This window comes from Pleurodeles waltl, chromosome 5, assembly GCF_031143425.1.
Source record: "Pleurodeles waltl isolate 20211129_DDA chromosome 5, aPleWal1.hap1.20221129, whole genome shotgun sequence".
Lineage (NCBI taxonomy): Eukaryota > Metazoa > Chordata > Amphibia > Caudata > Salamandridae > Pleurodeles > Pleurodeles waltl.
In genome coordinates, this window is record NC_090444.1 from 259,896,324 (window position 1) to 259,917,335 (window position 21,012).

Below are 21,012 nucleotides of genomic sequence, written 5' to 3' on the forward strand. Positions count from 1 at the left end.
ATAGAACCATTCGTAGACCGCTCTTCTTCTACTAAATTCTCCCCTCACAAAGCACACAAAACCTTTTAACGAACTATAGCTCACCATTCCCTATCTGATTCCTGGAGAATATTCAACCCTGATCCTAAAGAATATTCTTTTTATTCTTCCCCTCATCATTCCAAAACTAGGGTTGATTATATTTTCTTAAGCAAGAATTTGCTTCAGCACTTGACTAACTCAGAAATTGGATCAATTTTGATCTCTGAATCAGCTTTCACTATAGATGAACTTCAAGCAGCAAATAAGTGTCTACCTAAAGGGTATGAGCCTGGCCCTGAAGGCTTTACTGTTGAATTCTATCTCAAATTTTCTTGCTTATTCCTTTCTCTGCTTTTCGAGTTTATTAATCATTTTTTTAATTTAAATTCATCCATTTGTTCATTTAAGGAAGCAATGATATGCATTATTCCAAAAAAGGACAGTGACTTAACCCTGTGTAAAAATTATTGCCCAATATCTGTGATAAACACAGCTTACAAAATGTTTGCTAAGGCCTATACCCTTCGGTTAATTGATGTTATCCCTGATCTATTTTCACCAGAACAGTCTGCCTTTGTCTGCACAGGAACATTGCAGATAACTCACATACTTTTTTGAATATTATTAGTAAAGCAACTAAACTTACTTCTTTTCTAGCAGCACTTGCCGTGGACACAGAGAAAGAATTTGATAGAGTCAATAGGCAGTTTTTTTTTATGAAAGCCCTAGAAAGGCATGGTTTCAGCCCCAGATTATTCCAGCCCATTTCCTTACTATAATCATCGCCTCACTACAGTATATGGTACTGGTAAATGGCGTACAATCACCTTATTTCCACCTCAAGATAGGTACCAGGCAAGGCTTTCCCCTATCTCCTTTATTATTCATATTAGCATCAACTAAAAAATTCTGACACCTTACATGGGTTTCAAGTCAAAGACTCCCATACCAAATATACTGCTTATGCCGACGGCAGTCTTCTTTTCATCTCACAGCATGACACCTCACTACAGTCTATGTTTTAAAGAATTGAGATTATATTCTACGGTATGAAGATACAGGCTCAACCTGGATAAATCGGACGTCCTACATCTTAACAAATGCTGCATGAAAGATCCTTTTAGTCAGGCAGGACTATCTTGGAATCCTGTTAAGATTAAATGTTTGAGGATTTTTTATACAATCTTAGAGACACGCCAAAAATCAATTTGGATTATATAATCTCTAGAATCACACATCTCACCAAGAGTTGGTCACCTCTATTCTTATCTTGGTAGGGCTGTCTAGATTCAATTAAAATGATGATTTCCCCATTGTAAAATGTTCTCTTTTAGATGTAACCAATTAAGATTCCCAAGAAATACCTTAACTCATTGGATAAAATCTTGGATAGATTCACATGGAATGGGAAAATGTCTTGAATATCATTACATAGACTAAAACTCCCCAAATCGGCGGGTGGTGTAAACTTCCCTGACTTCCATCTTTATCATAAAGCTTTCAGTATTAAACAGATTCAGTCCTTTGTTTTTTATTCTACTATTACAAAACCTAAGTTATAGTTTGTATTAGAATCATCTATGAATTCCCCTTTCACCCACAAAATGTTATTTTTAAGTGCCAACCCTCCAAGTTTTGTTTATCATCACTTACCTCCTATTCTTGCTCCCTGATTAAACTTGATTGTCTCCAATTCTTCTGTTTTTCATCAATTTCTTCAAAACTCTATTTGGTACAACAAACTGTTCATTTTAAAAGGAAAGCCTCTCATGTCAATGAAATGGACTTATAAGGGTATTCTCACTGTTACTCAACTTATGCCAGATAATTCACTTATTTCTTTGCATACACTTTTCCAATCATTTAAACTACATTCTACATTCCTTAAAATTATACCATACTACCTGATTTTCATATACATTTTCTTATACAGGCCCTTATTTTTTTCTCCCACCCTTTGACTAGAATAAATGTTATGCAACCCCTTAACTATTCACCACACAGAACTCCCACCGCTTCCCTTATAAACAGAAAACATATTGCACCTTTTCAAGATAGACCTCACTCTACGAAGGAAACATTGAGGGAAACTGATTTACAATATAGCTGGCCTATTTCTTTTGGCGGAAAATCTGCACTAAAATACACTCCACAGGCCATCCCGCTAATTTAACATAAACACTATAATATTTTTTAACAGATTATTTTATACTCCTGCTCATATATTTAAACTTAAACTTCTTAAGCAAGATACTTGTTGGCAATGCAATTGTCATTCTGGCACCTATGTCCATATGTGGTTTTTCATTGTGAAATAGTTTCAGGTTCTAGATGCAAGTTTGGGGCAGAATTGGTGAGATTTCTGCATCATTTCCTCAGATAAAATACCACTTGGTTGGTTATATGCATTATAGTCACATAGCAAAATGTTTGGTAAATTTGTATATTGTTTACTTGCAATAGGCTTACAAGTGATCACTCTAACTGGAAATCTGCAGAAAATCTCAACTTCAAGCAGTGGTGGAATTTAGTGTGCCACACTCATTGACTGGACAGATATCATTTACATACTCTTCCACTTGCTATCAAAAGAGATATTTTGTGGTCACCTCTCACTATGTATCATACCAATGTTGCAAACTCTTATGTGAAAATTCTTATGAAGAAAATCATGTACACCATGTAGTGAAATATGTGAAGAATCAGCAGAAAGATCGTTAGCATTGGAAAAATAGCCAGAAGCATTCTGTATGAAAACACTGGAAAGAACTGGCAGACACCTCCAAAGGTGGTTCATTATAAACAACCCTGTTGTTTCGAAGTATCAGTAGGAAATGGTGCACTTACATCGGATGTATATCTTCTGTTTGCAGCGGTAACAGGAATCAACAAAAGTTAATTCTCCGCCCTCCCCAGCCAAGGGGAAATAATATTGGTATTATTCAAAACTTTTAGAAGTATTTCATGTAGTGTAGTGAGGGGAGTTAGGGAACTGGCCAAGAGTCCTTGTGGCCTACTGTATAGGATGGTCTACATGATGCAATTTTACTTGATCAATTGAGTCAAATCGTTTATGTTTAAAACTAACAAGCGGTGGCAAAATCTTGGTTCCTGTACCTTGAATGCTGAGGACTGGCTCCGGTGCATGGTATGATAGGCCAAATTCCTTCTTCACTGCAATCTTCTCTCAAACTAGATCCCCACATTTTAGAATCCAGCCGAAGGTGCTAGTTGCTCCTTCACTACCTCAGTGGCAGAATGTTTGGAACGTTTGTTTGAGAGTTCATCTCGGAAGTCTTGTAGTTCCTGTAATACAGCAAAACATTCATTTTATGTCAAAAGGTGTGTCTGCCATCACTGTACCAGGATTTTTGAGATCTGAAATGTACATTTGTATGCCAAAGAGGACCTCATTAGGGGTCGGCCATGCAAAGATTGCCTTGCCAGGGTATTTAATGCTCTTTGGACTAAATACAAGTGATGGATCCAACTAGGACCTAAACCTAATACTCTAGCTGTTAAGGATTGCATTAAGTCACGGTTCTTCCTTTCCACAATCAAATTTCCCTCAGGGTGATATGGAGAGGAATAATGCACAGCCACACCCAGGATTCCCATAGTATCTCTGTAAGCCTTAGAGGGAAAAGCAGGGCCTTGGTCCAAGTGGAATGCAGCTACCACATATGCCCCTCAAAGACTTGCAAATCTTTAATAACGATGGTATGTCGGAACCACGCATTCCGCTGCATAGCACGTTGTTACCACGGGTGCGTTACAACGAGAATGATAATACTACACATATGTCTTACCAGGCATGGCTTTACAACAAATTATATTGTAAAAGCATGTGTTTTAAAGGCATATGCATGGTAAACGTCCCACCGACCAAATACCCCAAGCCCAAATACCACCACCCTTGCCTAAAACCTAACCCCTCCCTTAAACCGTGCCCCCACCCATAAGCCCCCTCTGCACTTAACCGGAAAACCACCCCTGCCCTAAAACATAGCCACCCTTCCCCCTCCCTAAAATAGTACCCCCCCAAGGCCCAATACCCCCAAGCCCAAAAACTACCCCTTCCCTAAAACAGTACCCCCACCCCAGACTCAATCCCCTACTCTAATCCCAAAAACCTAACCCACCCTAAAACCTAACCCTCATCCCTACCCCTCCCTAAAATATTCTCTCCACCCCCAAGCCCAGCCTCCCTGCACTTAACCTGAAAACCGCCCCTTGCCCCCTCCCTAAAACAGTACCCCCAGGCCCAATACCTACCAAGCCCGAAAAGCACCCCGCCCAAAAACCTAACACCACACCCCTCCCTAAAACAGTACCCCCACCCCCAGACCAAATACCCCACCATAATGCCAGAAATCTACCCTGCCCTAAAACCTAACCACCACCCCCTCCCTAAAACAGTACCCCCACCCCAGACCCAATCCCCATTACCTTACTCCTACCCTCTGCCCTAAAACCTAGCCCCCCACCCCGCCCACTCCCTAAAACAGTACCCCGTTACCCCCAGACCCAATCCCCTTTACCTTACTCCTAAGGCACGTCACAGCTCGTTCTGAGGAAATGGAATGATCTTTCCATTTCCTCTAACGACGTCAATAGCCTTCACCATCATTACAACGCATAGCCCTTACCATGCATACCATTCCAATCGCTGCAATGGTATGCGTGGTAAAGGCTATTCGTTGTAATGACGCATGCATAGTAAAGACTAGTCAGGGAAACAGCTGCGTAGTAATGGCTGTTTCCCTTTAATAACAGTTCAAGCATCAGCTGATCGTTATGGTTACACCCATAGGAATCTGGAGCAAGAACCTACAGACAGTAGAATAGATTTAAACATTAAACACACCATCTCAATTTAGAGGTCTGCAATGATCAAGATACACACATTGAAGCAGTTTATTTGAAACTTAGGGGGGTGTCTGCGGTGGGCGAGCAATGGTGGAATCTTTAATTTGTTGACAAATATCACAGTTAAGGACATATTGTTTCATCTGCTTATACAAACCATGCCACCAACAAAGCTTCTGTACTAAAGGAACTGTGGCCGCCACACCTGCATGGGATGATGCTACACCATCAAGAGCAGCTATTACTAATTCTAGCCTGTGGTCCTGAATGGGTATAACTCTATCACCCTTTCCAGGGATGCTAGCAAAAGGAATGTTTTGGGCCCTCAAGTGATAAGAATATTTTGCAGGATATTTTTTAGGTAATGGGGTGCCGTTATGCAAAGCTGTGACAGCAACCATAATATCTTCATCCACTCTTGTATGTGAATGAGTAATCACAGCTACAATTGCAGTCTTAACTGCAGTTTTGCCTGCTTCATCAACCAATGAATTCCCCACAATCTGCTATCCAACAAGCTGGTGACTCAATGTGTTTATGACATGAGCCTGTGGCAAAGTGTCTTTAAGTTGTGCTACCTTTCCCTAAAGCAGTTTACGCTTGATAGTTTTCCATTTTTTAGTCTATGAATCCATTCAGGCGCCAATAATGTAAGTTTTCACTAAAAGACTGGATACAATAATAAAATCCTACACTGTGAAAGTGGGGATTTGGGGATCCATGCTTTCCAGTGCCAGAATCAAGGCCTTCATTTCAGCCAGTTGTGCAGTAGAATCCCGTAAGGATTGTGTAAATGTTTTTTGCAGATGCAATTGTCCATCCTTCATGACACTACGTACTGCCGCCAAGTATTTATGTTTAGTGCCTGTAGCAGGCAGGGCTGAACCATCAGTGTATATAATATATGTCCACTGTTCAAGGCACAATATATCAATGGGCATTGGGTATTGTTCATTTTGAAGAAATTCTTGAGGCTGTAAAGTAGGGTCAAAGACTTAGGCCCTCATCATCTGAAGACCGCCAGGGCCTCAGTGGAGACTGCCAGATCCCTGCCTATAGCACCAGGGCAGTTGGACAGCTGGGCCAGAGATTAGCATCTCCGACCCGGCGGTCCAAGAAGGACAGCACCTCCCACCTCCCGTTCCAGTATAGCACCTCCCTCCCCAAAATCCCCCTCCCAGCATACACGCACATGCACACACAAACCCACACGCACCTCGCATACACTCATTTACCAACACTTACATACACGCATTCACTCATACGCATACATACATGCAGTCACTCACAAGCCTCCATACTTGCATTCACTCACACGCATCCATTCTCGCATTCACTCACATGCATCCATACTCGCATTCACACAAACATTCCAACACGCACTTACTTCAACAATCATACAGGCATTCAAACACCCACTTACACACAACACCACCCACCCTTCAACCCCCTCTCCCCTGTCGGACGATCGACTTACCTTGTCTGACGAGGAGGTCGTCCCGCAGGGCTGGTGGTGTAACTGCCCGTGTGCCAGATGAATACTGGTGGATTTCCACCCAAATTGTGGTGGAAATCCTTCAGTACTAGTAGTAAGGTGGTCGAAAGACCGCCAGCACTGGCGGTCTTCTGGCGCCAGTGACTTCGGCGGTCTTCTGAAAAGACTGCCGAAGTCATCACGAGGGCCATAGTCTACATCAGTTGCTGTCAGGGAAATGGCCAATTGTATACAACTAGGATGTAAGGCTTCGCGTTAGGAATACTGGCTTTTGCAAGAACCTCTAAGGCTGGGACGGAAGTAACGACAATTATTAATTTCGCTTGAGCAAAAGGTCTTTCCTTTATGACAACCATCTGAACTGCTGGCAGTATTTTTTCAGAGGGTACAAAACACATTTCAGCATTATAATATAAATGTGATTTAAATGCAATGGGCATTGTGCCATCCTCATTGAATGTGACGTGAAACCAGTGGCATCTGAAATTATATGGATTACCACATTTATTTTATTGACACGCGTGTGTCTACATGTAAGCATGTCAGTCTGTAGTGACCTAAGAATTTGTGCATGTTCTGATGTCCAATGTATACTGGAGAAATCAGGGTGAACTAAAATTGTGTAATGGTTTTATGCATTGTGCATAATCTGGTAGGTATGTTCTACCAAAATTGGAAAAAAAACTATCTGGGATTGTAATTTTTTAATGGTGTGTGGAGGTTGTACAAGAGCTCATTGCTCTAGGAAATGTAGAGCCAGGCTGTTGCCCTCATTTGATTACTTATAACCTAAAAATAGGACACTGAGGGGAGGTGGACAACCACCAGATAAGACAACTGCTTGCTAAAGCAGCTCCGGCCAGCCATCTAGATAACACCCTAAACATCCATCACATTATTCGTTCTTCCTAGCGAGCAACTTGAGATTTGAGACCAGTTCGCTAGGGGGATCCGACTGCCCTAACCATCTTTGCTGAGAGATGCCATACATGCTCCACATGCATAGTGGCCTACCCGCCGGGACGCAACCCTGACTTCGAGTTCAGCAGGGAGGGGAGGCACCCATACCGCCAGGGAAAGAACCCAGTAGGGCTTTTCAAATCCCAAAGAAACTTTCCACACACGGTGCCAGCAGCCGTGCCCCCGGGAAGCCTGCACCAGACAATGAAGAAGCTTGACTGGCAAACAGATGGGGCCCGCTGCAGGTGAGGTACTCTGTGGCAGCCATTACTGACCTGGCATCACCATAACGTTGCCTGTTGCCGTGCGGAGTCAGCATTGCAGGGAGCCCTATGGCCAGAAGAAAGCTCCTTCCCCACAAATCCGTGATGCCAGTTACTACCAACTCCAGTGACGGGCTACGCACAGCAGTGGTGCTGTAAAGGTGCCCTAAGACAACAAGACCACGGGCCCTAAGGGAGGGTGGAAGCACTTGAAACACTGGCTGGGGAGTGCCGGTGATGCAGCAGCATGGGCACGAGGTCAGGCAGCAACCTGGAGCTTAACACTACTGCTGACAGTGGTGGACGGATTGGGTGTAAGGCCCCAATATTCCGCCTTGGGATGTCCTGATGTGGGATAGGTGACTACCAGTACCTCTGTTAGAGGCTTTGGGCCACAATGCAAGCAGCGCCTACATCAGCATTGTCTTGATTTGGCAGGCCCACTGGGGACACCATTGCAGACTAACCGGAGAGTTGGGTCAACAGCATGAACCACTCTACAATTGTGACTGCCAAAAGACGCAGCAGGCCTATATGTACTGAAATACCTGAACCCGCACAGAGGGAATCTACCTGGAGCTGCTACACAGTGAGTACAACTACAACAATGTGACCTAAGCTATGGGTGATTGGCTTGTCCATCCATTAGACTTGTTATCTTTCTGGAGTACTCAACCCCATGAACAAGTGAAACCTGCAGACTGGTGGGGCCTTTGGGTGAAATCAGGCAGCACAGCTTAGCAGTGCATTTGTTGGGGCAGAGTGGAATGCGGGTGATGTTTGGGGGGCACCTGGCGGGAAACCCTACAGGCCGCTGGGGACTATTCAAGGCCCCCAGGCAGGTGGCGGTGAGTACTGTGGTGCCCCTCACCCGCCTTCTCACTAAGTCCTGGAGTAAGTACGTAGAGAGGGTTGCAAATCCATAATCAGCAGAATGACTGGAGGCAGACGTGGGAAAGGAGCATATCAAACCAAACTTTAGAAGTATGTGCTTCCCAAAGACGCATCCCAAGGAGGATACCCATCAGTTTCACAAACGAAGACAGAGGCTACACTTGCAGAAGAAGCGCCATAACATAATGGCAGCAATTTATTGGGTGCAGACTTCACTAGAAGGCAGGATATATTCAGCCACAACAGTGGTGGCACTGATAGGATATTTGTAGACTTGTGTAATATGTGGACATCAATGAAAGAAGTGGAGGACTGCACAGCCACCCTTACAGCCAGCACAGAGACACTGAAAGCTCAGGTGAATGAATTGCGAGCCACCACCAAAAGCATGGGGAAACGACTGGAATACCACGAAGACCGATCACTGCATAATAACCTGCACATAATAGGAGTTCCTGAGCAATGTGAGGCAGCCTGAGGTGGATCTCTTCGTAGAGGCTTTGATCTTAGACAAACTGTAGCCATGTGGCCTGTCAAATTATTTCTCAGTTAAAAGTGCCCACAGGATTCCTGGCATCCCACCAAAACCAGGAGCGCCACCCAGACCAATAATTGCATGCATTTTCAACTACAGGGATCATGATGTAATTTTGCAGACTGCACGAAGTGTCCCACCACTCACCTACAAAAAGACCACCATCACCTTTTTCCCGGACTTTACACTTAAAGTCCAAAAGATGTGCAGTAGCTTCCTTGAAGTACAGAAAGCCCCGCTAGACCGTAATATCAAATACTTTATGATCTGCGAGTGGAGGCTGAGGGTAAAACTTACTACTTTGAAACCCCCGAAGAGGCATGGGACTGGCTTGAGGGCAGGATAAGGGTTCTGGGTCCGGATGTGCACTAAGAGACAGAGATGAACTCTATCTCGCCGGAACTGAGGAGGGTCAATGTTTGTCCATGAGGATTCTGTGGCCCTCTGTGTCGGTTGCTCCTTCAGGACCCGGGTGTGGTTGACGGCCCCTGTAAAATGTTAATCATGAAAACACTACATGAAGAGGCGTGGGGTGAGACCACCAGAACCAGTCTTGATCAATTTTAACATATGTTTAGGCAACAGGCTCACATTGAAGTGTTGATGTAATGTCAATAGAACAATGCCATGTGAATGTATATGGAATCTGTAACATTACCTTTTGTTTTTGTGGGGAGAGATGGTGGTTAACAGGCGATGGCCCCAGTTACCCGTAGTTTTGATATGTTCTGTTGTGGTGACAGACGCTCTGCTGAGTTGGGGATACGGACGTGTTTAGGTCGGCAGTGCAGGGAGGCAAAGAGGGAGGGACAGTCGGGATTCTCAGTAATAGGACTGGAATTGTTTTTGTTAAGATATTTTCTGTGTAGCACGATGCCACTTATGCTGCTTCCTCCTGCGTTCCTCGCCACATTGCCCGATGCCCTTATTGCCATGAATCAGGCCTACATGTGGCCTCACTACCTGACATGACTATGGACCCCAGACTAACACAAATCGCTTTCAAGTTCCTCTCCTAGAATGTTAATGGGCTAGGGGATAAGATCAAGAGAGAGATAGTACTACAGTTCTTCAAGAGGTACTCCCCCGATGTTATACTCTTCCAGGAAACGCACCTGAAAGGAATCATTACTGGGCGCTGGACAGGTGGGTAGATTAATTGTGTAGCACATGCGAGCTACACTATGTGCTCCAGAGGGGTGGGAGTTCACATATGAAAGATGTTACCACTCGTCATACGCCATACTTGGCCTGACACTCACAAAGGTATGTGGTGATCTCGGGATGTGGGAGGGCAGGATGATAAACATAATTTCAGTATATGTACCCCCTAAACTATACAAGGCAAAGTTTTCAGATTTAAGAGCCCTACTTCTTAATCTCTCAGAGGGCTGACTAGTGCTGAGGGGGATTTCAATAATACTCACTGTGATGCTCAGGATTGGTGGCGACATAGGCAGGCTGGAGCCAGCCGCAACCCTCTGGCTAACTTTATGGCAGCCCTGGGACTAGTTGATATTTCTCAAACCCTGAATCCTACAACATTGCAGTTCAGGTTCCAATCAGGAGCCCACAGCAGCCTTTCACGCATTGACACATCCTTATCCTCTTCCATCATATCTCACCCTCCCAAGAGGTCTGATGTTTGGTCAGCAGAATCTCCGACCACTCCCCTGTCTGGGTAGTATATAGTTTACCGAACAGCCAAGCCTACAGACTCATAGGGCCATATGTAGGAACACTTTTTCCCATAGACACAGAATGGGTGAAAACCTTTGCTATATCTGGCCCATAGTGTTGAGCCCTTGGTATTTAAAAATGCCACACATCCATACTAGCCTGCAAGAGATGACTATGAGATATTTCAAGGAAAATTAAGAGTGTTAGACTCACGCAAAACCTGTTGTGAGGCATACAAGACAGTCATAAAGGGCCACAGACTTTCACTGATAGTGAGACATAGAAAGGACAAACGGGCTTGCCTTGAAACACTAGAAAGAGAGATTCTGGAACTGGAGTCCACCCTCATGGACTTGCAAGATGGATGCCCGAACCACAACTTAACCTTCAGACAGAAAGAATACAAAGATATTGTGGACAAAGTAGCTAGGGCACACTATCAGCTGCCCAAAACCGCCTCTATGGGGTGGGAGACAAGGCTTGTACACTCTTGGCCTGGCTAGATAAAAGGGAGAGGATTAACCACTGGGTCCCAGAAATATTAACTGGTTGGGCGATTGGGGGAGTGACAACAAGATGTGGAGTAGACTTTTGTAACCTACCACACACATGTCTACTTACCGACATGCATGGTCACAGCAGACAAGGCACAGGAGTTTGTAGCAGACATTAAGCTCCCAGGTCTCTCCCAGGAAGATAGAGCCCTGTTAGACCTGGACCTTACAGAAGCCGAAATAATCCAAGCCTTTCAGGATCTAAAATCAAGTAAAGCTGTTGGCCCAAATGCCATACCGATAGAGCTCTACAAGCTCACAGGACCTGAGATAGTAGCACACCTACTGCACATGTTTCAGGATAGCTGCAAGACAGGTTCTCTGCTGACAGGTCTGAGGTTAACCAGCATAGTGATTACAAAAAGAGGGTAAACCTCCTGACGATTATGCCTCCTAACCGCTGATTTCCCTGCTAAGCGCTGAGTGCAAAATCCTACCTAAATTATTGGCCTCACGTTTGTTCAGGGTAATCACAACTCAAATTCATCTAGGCCAACCTGGCTTTATGCCCGGGCGAAGCACTGCACTCAACCTATGGCACCTTCATGTCGTCCTGGGAGAGGTTTCTGAAATTCGAGAAGATGCACTGGTCCTAGACTGAGATGCCAGAATGACCCTTGACACAATCGAGTTCCTGTTCCTTTTTGCGGTTCTTGACCGGTGGGCTTTGGCCCAGGCTTTCTGAATTTGATACAATTCTTATATGCAGAGCCCATAGCAAGGGGGATAGTGAATGGTGGCACATCCTCAATGTTCTGTCTCTGATGTGACATGAGACGGGGCTGCCCTCTCTCCCCTTTAATTTTTGCATTAGTATTAGGACCATTAACAGCATGGATTAGGTGGGACTCCTTGATCAGGGGGATGCGGTGGACAGAGGACTGGGAAGACAGGATATCCTTATACGCAGATGACATTCTGCTATATATCACCAACCCTGTGAACACCTTTGACAAGATAATGCATATTTGTATACTGTACGGTCAACACTTGGGATACACGATTAACTGAAACAAGTCCCAGAGTTATCTATTTTGAGGCTGTGTGCTGCAACTGCCTCGTGACTGCGAGGCCAGTGTTGTCATGGATGGCTTCCGCTATTTAGGTATCTATGTTACTATGGATCCTGGCAACTTTCTGGTACATACACTAGAACGCCACTCTTTCGTTTAAAAAAAGACATCCACCACTGGCGATTCCTACCGCAGACGCTGCTAGGGAAAGCTACATTATTCAAAATGATGGCACTGACACTTTTTTATATATACTACAAAATACACCCTATCCAATCCTGACATCTTAATTCCATAAGAAAGACTGGGAAACTTGCACACTGCTCTGGTATGGGGGGATGCCTCGGTTTGCCCTAAAAGAATTGACACAACACTGGTACAATGGTAGGTACTGGGCAGTGCAACTAGTGGTAATTAATCACTGGCTGTATGCCCCAGAAGAGGAACTGGCACACCGCATGGACCAACACGTCATTTATGGAAAGAATTACAGCAAGCCACTTCCAACCACTACAGCAATCACTATATCAGTTTGACGTATGGCAGCAAATGCATTGGGCTGGAGGGATCAAATCACACATGCCACTCCCCTGTGGGACTCTGCTGGATTGAGTGCGCTGGTAGGGGCAGAGGGGTTTCAATAAATAGGACCTCATTGGCCTCTCCAGAGTGGGGGACCTCTGGAAGGAGGGAGAGGTGATACCCTGCTTGGAACTCCAGAAAGATTACCAGTTGGCTTCTTCCGAAACATACCGATACCTGCAAAGACAACACGCCTCGTTAAAGGCAGTTCCAAGAGGAGACATCCTCCCTGAGGCGTCCTCCTTGGAAGATATGTGTATGATCCCATGCCACAAAAAGCTCTCTCCCTTCCCTTACCTACCATAAACTACTGAATAATTCCCCCGACACACTGACCACACTTTGGCTGCGGTGGAAACATGATGTTGGGACTCCAGAAGATAATAAATGGTTGTCTGCTCTGTCATCACCTCAGGAAGTGGCAATACGATATAGGTTCAGGCTGGTGCAGCTCAGAATCTTACATAGGTGTTATTATATCTGCTCCACTCTCAAGAATGGGGAGGGTAGAAACTGAAATGTGTCATAGAAACTGCAGTCAAGATAATTTTTTCACATGCTTTGGGGTTGTCCTGCCGTCCAGCAATACTGGGAGTCAGTGGTGACCTGCTTAAATACAGTGAGTGGGAGTGACATTGTGGTCTCTGCCAATTGGTGGATCCTAAATGTTTGGGAAGATACCAACCTAACCTGGATGGTCCAGATCTGGATGGCATTGGGCTTAATAGTAGCCAAACGTAGCATAGCAAGATGCTGCAGAGCTGAGATGGTGCCACGGCTGAGTGACTGGAAAAAATACATGGATAGGTGCATGGCTCCATAGAGGACAGTCCACGAAGGTAGAGGCTGCCTGAACACATGTGCTAAAATATGAAGCGGGTGGAACAATTACCGGGGTGGAATCTGTGCCCCACTGGCAAACATTGGTCAAGACATTCAACGCTTGGGGATCATCACAACAAATGTGAGTCCTTAAGCTGTATTGGGGAGGGTGGAGTGAGGTGGGGGACTTAAGGAGTGAGCGGCAACTGCAATTTATATGGCAAAGTTTGGATGATACACAACTTTATGTCACTGTTGGTGTGGTTTTTTAATATATTAAATGCAATGAAAAGATTTATTCAAAAAATAGGACACTGACACAGGCAACCTTTTTTTATTTTAATTAAGTTTGTAGCCATGTTCAGCAAACCCCAAAACGATGTGATCTACTCTGGCCAAATATATGTTTAAGTCATCATCCTTGAGAAGTCATCTACATAGAACGATGCTTCTGAGTCAATATCATGTAGAATTTACGTTACTCGGGTAGCAAACATTCCTGGACTGTTCTTATTCTCCAAGGGAGTAGATAAAAGCAATTTTGTGAGCCTACCGCCAAAAACGTGGTTGCATCTCTGGTTTCAGGTGCTATGTTTTGGCAGAAAAAAGTGTCAGAAATATCCAAGGTTGTTTTATATTATTTACGGACAATATTGTTCATTAAAGACGTGTGAGTTTTGAAATGCAAACCTGTGTATATATAAATATCAGTAATCTTATACTATGTAGTCAGAATAAGCTGGTTTAGCTACCAGGAATAAAGGATTATTCATAGGAGATACACAGGGTTCAAGAACTCCCTGGTACTCTAGTTGCAAGAGAATTTCCCTCACAGGAGTTTTGCTTCATGTTCGATACTGTGATTGCACTTGGGGGTTCAACCATATGTGTATATTGTGACAAGGTGAATCCTTATCCCAGCCTACATGGTTGCGGTATAAAGCCAGGATTTGTGCGAGAGTCCATTGTGAGACATACTCTTATTTAACCTGTTCAGTGACAAGAACAAAGAAAGACAGTAGTATTAAATCTTTTCCTTATGGGACTATTCTAACAAACTCCTACGGCCAGTCGACCTTAGCCACAAGTCATGTCATAGATAAGTGTTAAATTTTCCCAGAATATTACTTTAATAGTGTGTGTTATGTCACCCTCGATTTGTGTATTTAATTTGTAAATTCTGTCTGGACAGCTGACCCGCTAATCTGGGGTTTCTACTTCAATAAAGTCATTAGTTACTTTTGCATCCAGAAACTCCTCAAGATTTTGGTGACTTCTGCTGCGCTGTCTAGAAGAGTAATTGCCCATCTGCGACATATTTAGCCGAAATCACCACAGCCTTCTTCTTTTTGAATTGTGGTTTTTGTTGTGGAAGTTTCTCTCCTTTTTTATGCTGATGTCAGATGAGCATGGTTAGTTCTTTTTCGGTTGCACATACTCTTCTTGTCTGTGCTCTGATCACCCCCCCTCTGATCATTTGTCCGATGAGTCCTGAAAGGAGCGAGAAAGAAGTGTATCAGTGTACTGAAACCTATCAGGCTGTTTAATTGTCTCACAGTTACGTAGGTCGTAATGTTTATCAGAGGACTTTTTTTCACAAAACTTGGGTCCTTGGTGGTCATTACAACCCTGGCGTTCGGTGTTAAAGCGGCGGTAAGATTGCCAACAGGCCGGCGGTAAAAAATTTGCAATTATGACCGTGGCGGAAACCGCCAACAAAGACAGCCACTTTAACACTCCGACCGTCATGGCGGTACAAATAAACAGCGCAGCGGTCACCGCCAACAGACAGGCAGGAGACAACGTACCGCCCACACTATTATGACAGGCCAATCTGCCACCTTTTCCGGGACAGATTCACAGCGGATAAAAACACGGCGGAAACAGGAATCCCGAAGGGAAAACACTCACCTCTACACACCCCACGAGGAAGGAGGACGCCGTGGACCCGGAACTCCAAATTCTACCTGCAATAGTCTTCCTGCTCCGCTACCAGGAGCACGAATGCCGGCGGCGAAGACCACGGTGAGTACTGCACCTATGACACAGGGGAGGGGGGAGGCAAAAAACAGGGACACACACACGCAACACCCCCACCCTCACCCACTACAACACACACACTAATGCATATCTATACATCACAGTTACACCCCCCAAACCCCTGGGAAGAATGCAAAGATAATAGAAAATGAGTGTAACCATTGTAATATATTAAAAGCAAGTAGGCAGAATTATATATATACACCATGTACATAATATATACCAAGCATAGTAGTCCAGGTAGTGCTATAAGAAAGTCCGTGGAACACTGGGACCACACGGTATGGGCGAGGCCCACACAAGATCCCCGACCATGACGGAGAGAACACTGCAGGGGCATCATACAGCAACTAAACAGGCACCTCAGGGGGAGGGAAAGGGGGGCACCTCAGCCGCTTGAGTGCACAACACCAAATCCACGAGGGGGCCACATGCCCACTGCTCCATCCGGGGGAGTGCAAAGCCACAGTCTCCCAAGTCTCTACAGTGGGTGGGTTGCTCACTGTTCAATCCTGGGGAGTGCAAAGCCACAGTCTCTCAAGTCTCTACAGTGGTTGGGTTGCCCACTGTTCAATCCTGGGGAGTGCAAAGCCACAGTCTCTCAAGTCTCTACAGTGGGTGGGTTGCCCACTGTTCAATCCTGGGAAGTGCAAAGGCACAGTCTCTCAAGTCTCTGCAGTGGGTGGTTTGCCCACTGTTCAATCCTGGGGAGTGCAAAGCCACAGTCTCTCAAGTCTCTACAGTGGGTGGGTTGCCCACTGCCATATCCTGGGAAGTGCAAAGCCACAGTCTCTCAAGTCTCTACAGTGGGTGGGTTGCCCACTGTTCAGTCCTGGGGAGTGCAAAGCCACAGTCTCTCAAGTCTCTACAGTGGGTGGGTTGCCCACTGCCATATCCTGGGGAGTGCAAAGCCACAGTCTCACAAGTCTGTACAGTGGGTGGTTTGCCCACTGTTCAATCCTGGGGAGTGCAAAGCCACAGTCTCTCAAGTCTCTACAGTGGGTGGGTTGCCCACTGCCATATCCTGGGGAGTGCAAAGCCACAGTCTCACAAGTGGATAACAGTCTCCACTGGTTCTGGAGGGGGCATGGTGCCCAGAGTGCTTCATCCTGCCAAGGATTGGGGTGGTGGATGCTTTTCTCCACTGGTTCTGGAGGGGGCATGGTGCCCAGTGTGCTTCATCCTGCTAAGGACAGAGGTAGTGGATGACAGTCTCCACTGGTTCTGGAGGGGGCATGGTGCCCAGAGTGCTTCATCCTGCTAAGGATTGGGGTAGTGGATGCTTTTCTCCACTGGTTCTGGAGGGGGCATGGTGCCCAGAGTGCTTCATCCTGCTAAGGATTGGGATAGTGGATGCTTTTCTCCACTGGTTCTGGAGGGGGCATGGTGCCCAGAATGCTTCATCCTGCTAAGGATTGGGGTAGTGGATGCTTTTCTCCACAGGTTCTGGAGAGGGCATGGTGCCCAGGGTGCTTCATCCTGCTAAGGACAGAGGTAGTGGATGACAGACTCCACTGGTTCTGGAGGGGGCATGGTGTCCAGAGTGCTTCATCCTGCTAAGGAGTGGGGTAGTGGATGCTTTTCTCCACTGGTTCTGGAGGGGGCATGGTGCCCAGAGTGCGTCATCCTGCTAAGGATTGGGGTAGTGGATGCTTTTCTCCACTGGTTCTGGAGGGGGCATGGTGCCCAGAGTGCTTCATCCTGCTAAGGACAGAGGTAGTGGATGACAGTCTCCACTGGTTCTGGAGGGGGCATGGTGCCCAGAGTGCTTCATCCTGCTAAGGATTGGGCCAGTGGATGCTTTTCTCCACTGTTTCTGGAGGGGGCATGGTGCCCAGAGTGCTTCATCCTGCTAAGGACAGAGGTAGTGGATGACAGTCTCCACTGGTTCTGGAAGGGGCATGTTGCCCAGAGTGCTTCATCCTGCTAAGGACAGAGGTAGTGGATGACAGTCTCCACTGGTTCTGGAGGGGGCATGGTGCCCAGAGTGCATCATTCACCTCGTGACGGACTCAGTTGCGTGAGTGCCCTTGCCGTCCATGGGCCAGCGGTGCTTGAGATGGCGGTGCCCTGTTCAGCGGTGCTTGAGACGGCGTGCCCTGCTCAGCGGTGCTTGAGATGGCGGTGCCCTGTGCAGCGGTGCTTGAGACGGCGGTGCCCTGTTCAGCGGTGCTTGAGTTGGCGGTGTCCTGTTCAGCAGTGCTTGAGTTGGCGGTGCCCTGTGCAGCGGTGCTTGAGACGGCGGTGCCCTGTTCAGCGGTGCTTGAGTTGGCGGTGTCCTGTTCAGCAGTGCTTGAGATGGCGGTCTCCATTGCAGGGTCTCAGCTGCTGGTGGTCCTTCATGGCCCAGCAGGGCTTTTGCTGGCGGTCCTTCATGGCCCAGCGGGGCTTTTGCTGCCGGTCCTTCATGGCCCAGCGGGGCTTTTGCTGGCGGTCCTTCATGGCCCAGCAGGGCTAGTGCTGGCGGTCCTTTACGGCCCAGCGGGGCTGGTGCTGGCGGTGGCCTCCTGGGCAGGTGGGCTGGTGCTGGCCTCCTGGGCAGGTGGGCTGGTGCTGGCGGTGGCCTCCTGGGCAGGTGGGCTGGTGCTGGCGGTCCTGGGCAGCTGGGCTTGTGCTGTAGGTGGGCTCCTGGGCATCAGGGATGATGGCGGTCTTCTCCGCCGTGCTGCTCTTCCCAGACTTGCCAGGTCTCTTGTGGCCCTTCCCCACCTTGGAAGGTGTCACAGCTGACTCCACACTTCCACAGGGACCCCTGGGAGCGGCTTTGGTGGCTGGAGTCTTCCCCCTCTTCCGCCGGGCACTGGCCAACTTCTGATGCTTCACAGGTGGGGGACTGTCTGTGCTGTGGCTCCGTGCCACACTGGCTGCCCTGGTGGGCGGTGCACTCCAGATTCCGGTGACTACAGGCACCACTGGTCCCGGAGATGTTGTGGCTGAGGTGCTAGTTCGGGACCTAGGAGACGGACGGGATGGGGGAGGTGTGGGAAAGAGGTCAAGGGTGGACAGGAAAAGTTTTTGGGACACACTGGGACAGGTAGCTGGAGGGGGTTTGGGAGTGGAGGAAGAGGTGGTGGTTGTAGGAGGTGTACGTTTGGTGACTTTGGGTGAAGGTGCATGCGCTGGAGGCTGTCATGAGGTGGATGGCTGTTGGGTGCGTGTGTGCCTGCATTTGTGTATCTTGGGAGGGGGAGTCACAGACACACTGGGAGAGGACACAGGGGACGTGTGAATGGTAGTGGGGGTGGTGACTGCACGTGAGCAGGGTGTGGTGTTGGGTGTGCTGAAGAGGGACGTACAGGGAGTGCAGAATTATTAGGCAAATGAGTATTTTGACCACATCATCCTCTTTATGCATGTTGTCTTACTCCAAGCTGTATAGGCTCGAAAGCCTACTACCAATTAAGCATATTAGGTGATGTGCATCTCTGTAATGAGAAGGGGTGTGGTCTAATGACATCAACACCCTATATCAGGTGTGCATAATTATTAGGCAACTTCCTTTCCTTTGGCAAAATGGGTCAAAAGAAGTACTTGACAGGCTCAGAAAAGTCAAAAATAGTGAGATATCTTGCAGAGGGATGCAGCACTCTTAAAATTGCAAAGCTTCTGAAGCGTGATCATCGAACAATCAAGCGTTTCATTCAAAATAGTCAACAGGGTCGCAAGAAGCGTGTGGAAAAACCAAGGCGCAAAATAACTGCCCATGAACTGAGAAAAGTAAAGCGTGCAGCTGCCACGATGCCACTTGCCACCAGTTTGGCCATATTTCAGAGCTGCAACATCACTGGAGTGCCCAAAAGCACAAGGTGTGCAATACTCAGAGACATGGCCAAGGTAAGAAAGGCTGAAAGACGACCACCACTGAACAAGACACACAAGCTGAAACGTCAAGACTGGGCCAAGAAATATCTCAAGACTGATTTTTCTAAGGTTTTATGGACTGATGAAATGAGAGTGAGTCTTGATGGGCCAGATGGATGGGCCCGTGGCTGGATTGGTAAAGGGCAGAGAGCTCCAGTCCGACTCAGACGCCAGCAAGGTGGAGGTGGAGTACTGGTTTGGGCTGGTATCATCAAAGATGAGCTTGTGGGGCCTTTTCGGGTTGAGGATGGAGTCAAGCTCAACTCCCAGTCCTACTGCCAGTTCCTGGAAGACACCTTCTTCAAGCAGTGGTAAAGGAAGAAGTCTGCATCCTTCAAGAAAAACATGATTTTCATGCAGGACAATGCTCCATCACACGCGTCCAAGTACTCCACAGCGTGGCTGGCAAGAAAGGGTATAAAAGAAGGAAATCTAATGACATGGCCTCCTTGTTCACCTGATCTGAACCCCATTGAGAACCTGTGGTCCATCATCAAATGTGAGATTTACAAGGAGGGAAAACAGTACACCTCTCTGAACAGTGTCTGGGAGGCTGTGGTTGCTGCTGCACGCAATGTTGATGGTGAACAGATCAAAACACTGACAGAATCCATGGATGGCAGGCTTTTGAGTGTCCTTGCAAAGAAAGGTGGCTATATTGGTCACTGATTTGTTTTTGTTTTGTTTTTGAATGTCAGAAATGTATATTTGTGAATGTTGAGATGTTATATTGGTTTCACTGGTAATGATAAATAATTGAAATGGGTATATATTTTTTTTTGTTAAGTTGCCTAATAATTATGCACAGTGATAGTCACCTGCACACACAGATATCCCCCTAACATAGATAAAACTAAAAACAAACTAAAAACTACTTCCAAAAATATTCAGTTTTGATATTAATGAGTTTTTTGGGTTCATTGAGAACATGGTTGTTGTTCAATAATAAAATTAATCCTCAAAAATACAACTTGCCTAATAATTCTGCACTCCCTGTAGTGGCTGTAGAGGTAGTGCATGCAGTTGTGAGTGTAGACGAGACCGGGAGGGAGGAGGGAGACGAGGAAGAGGGGGACACAGTGGAGGCAGTGGATGTTGGTGTGTCTGCATGTGTGTGATGCTTGCGTGAGTGCCTGTGGGATGTGTGGTGCTTATGTTTGCCAGAGCTTCCCTTGTGTGTGGACGTGTGTGCATGCTGGTCTGTAGGTGTGCTTGGGATAGGCTGAGGTACAGGGGATTGGGTCTGGGTGGAGGAAGTTGGAGGGGGGAGGCTAGAGACGGGGACAATGGCTGCCATCAGTGCTGAGGCCAGAGTCTGAAAAGCTCGCTGAAGGGCCGCCTGACCAGAATGAATGCCCTCCAGGAATGCATTTGTGTGTTGCAACTGCCTCTCTACACCCTGGATGGCATTCAAAATGGTAGA

The 21,012-nt window shown here is 46.6% G+C and overlaps 1 long non-coding RNA gene across 2 annotated transcripts in view; it reads right to left on the reverse strand.

Moving 5' to 3' along the window:
- Positions 1 to 21,012, reverse strand: part of LOC138295597 (uncharacterized) — a 559,610-nt gene that overhangs the window by 296,722 nt on the left and 241,876 nt on the right. For both annotated transcript variants that reach the window (XR_011203638.1, XR_011203637.1), the window contains exons 4-5: positions 3,139 to 3,327; positions 1,675 to 1,746 (exon numbers count right to left, since the gene is read on the reverse strand). This is a non-coding gene — a long non-coding RNA (uncharacterized lncRNA). The remainder of the gene's footprint in view (positions 1 to 1,674; positions 1,747 to 3,138; positions 3,328 to 21,012) is intronic.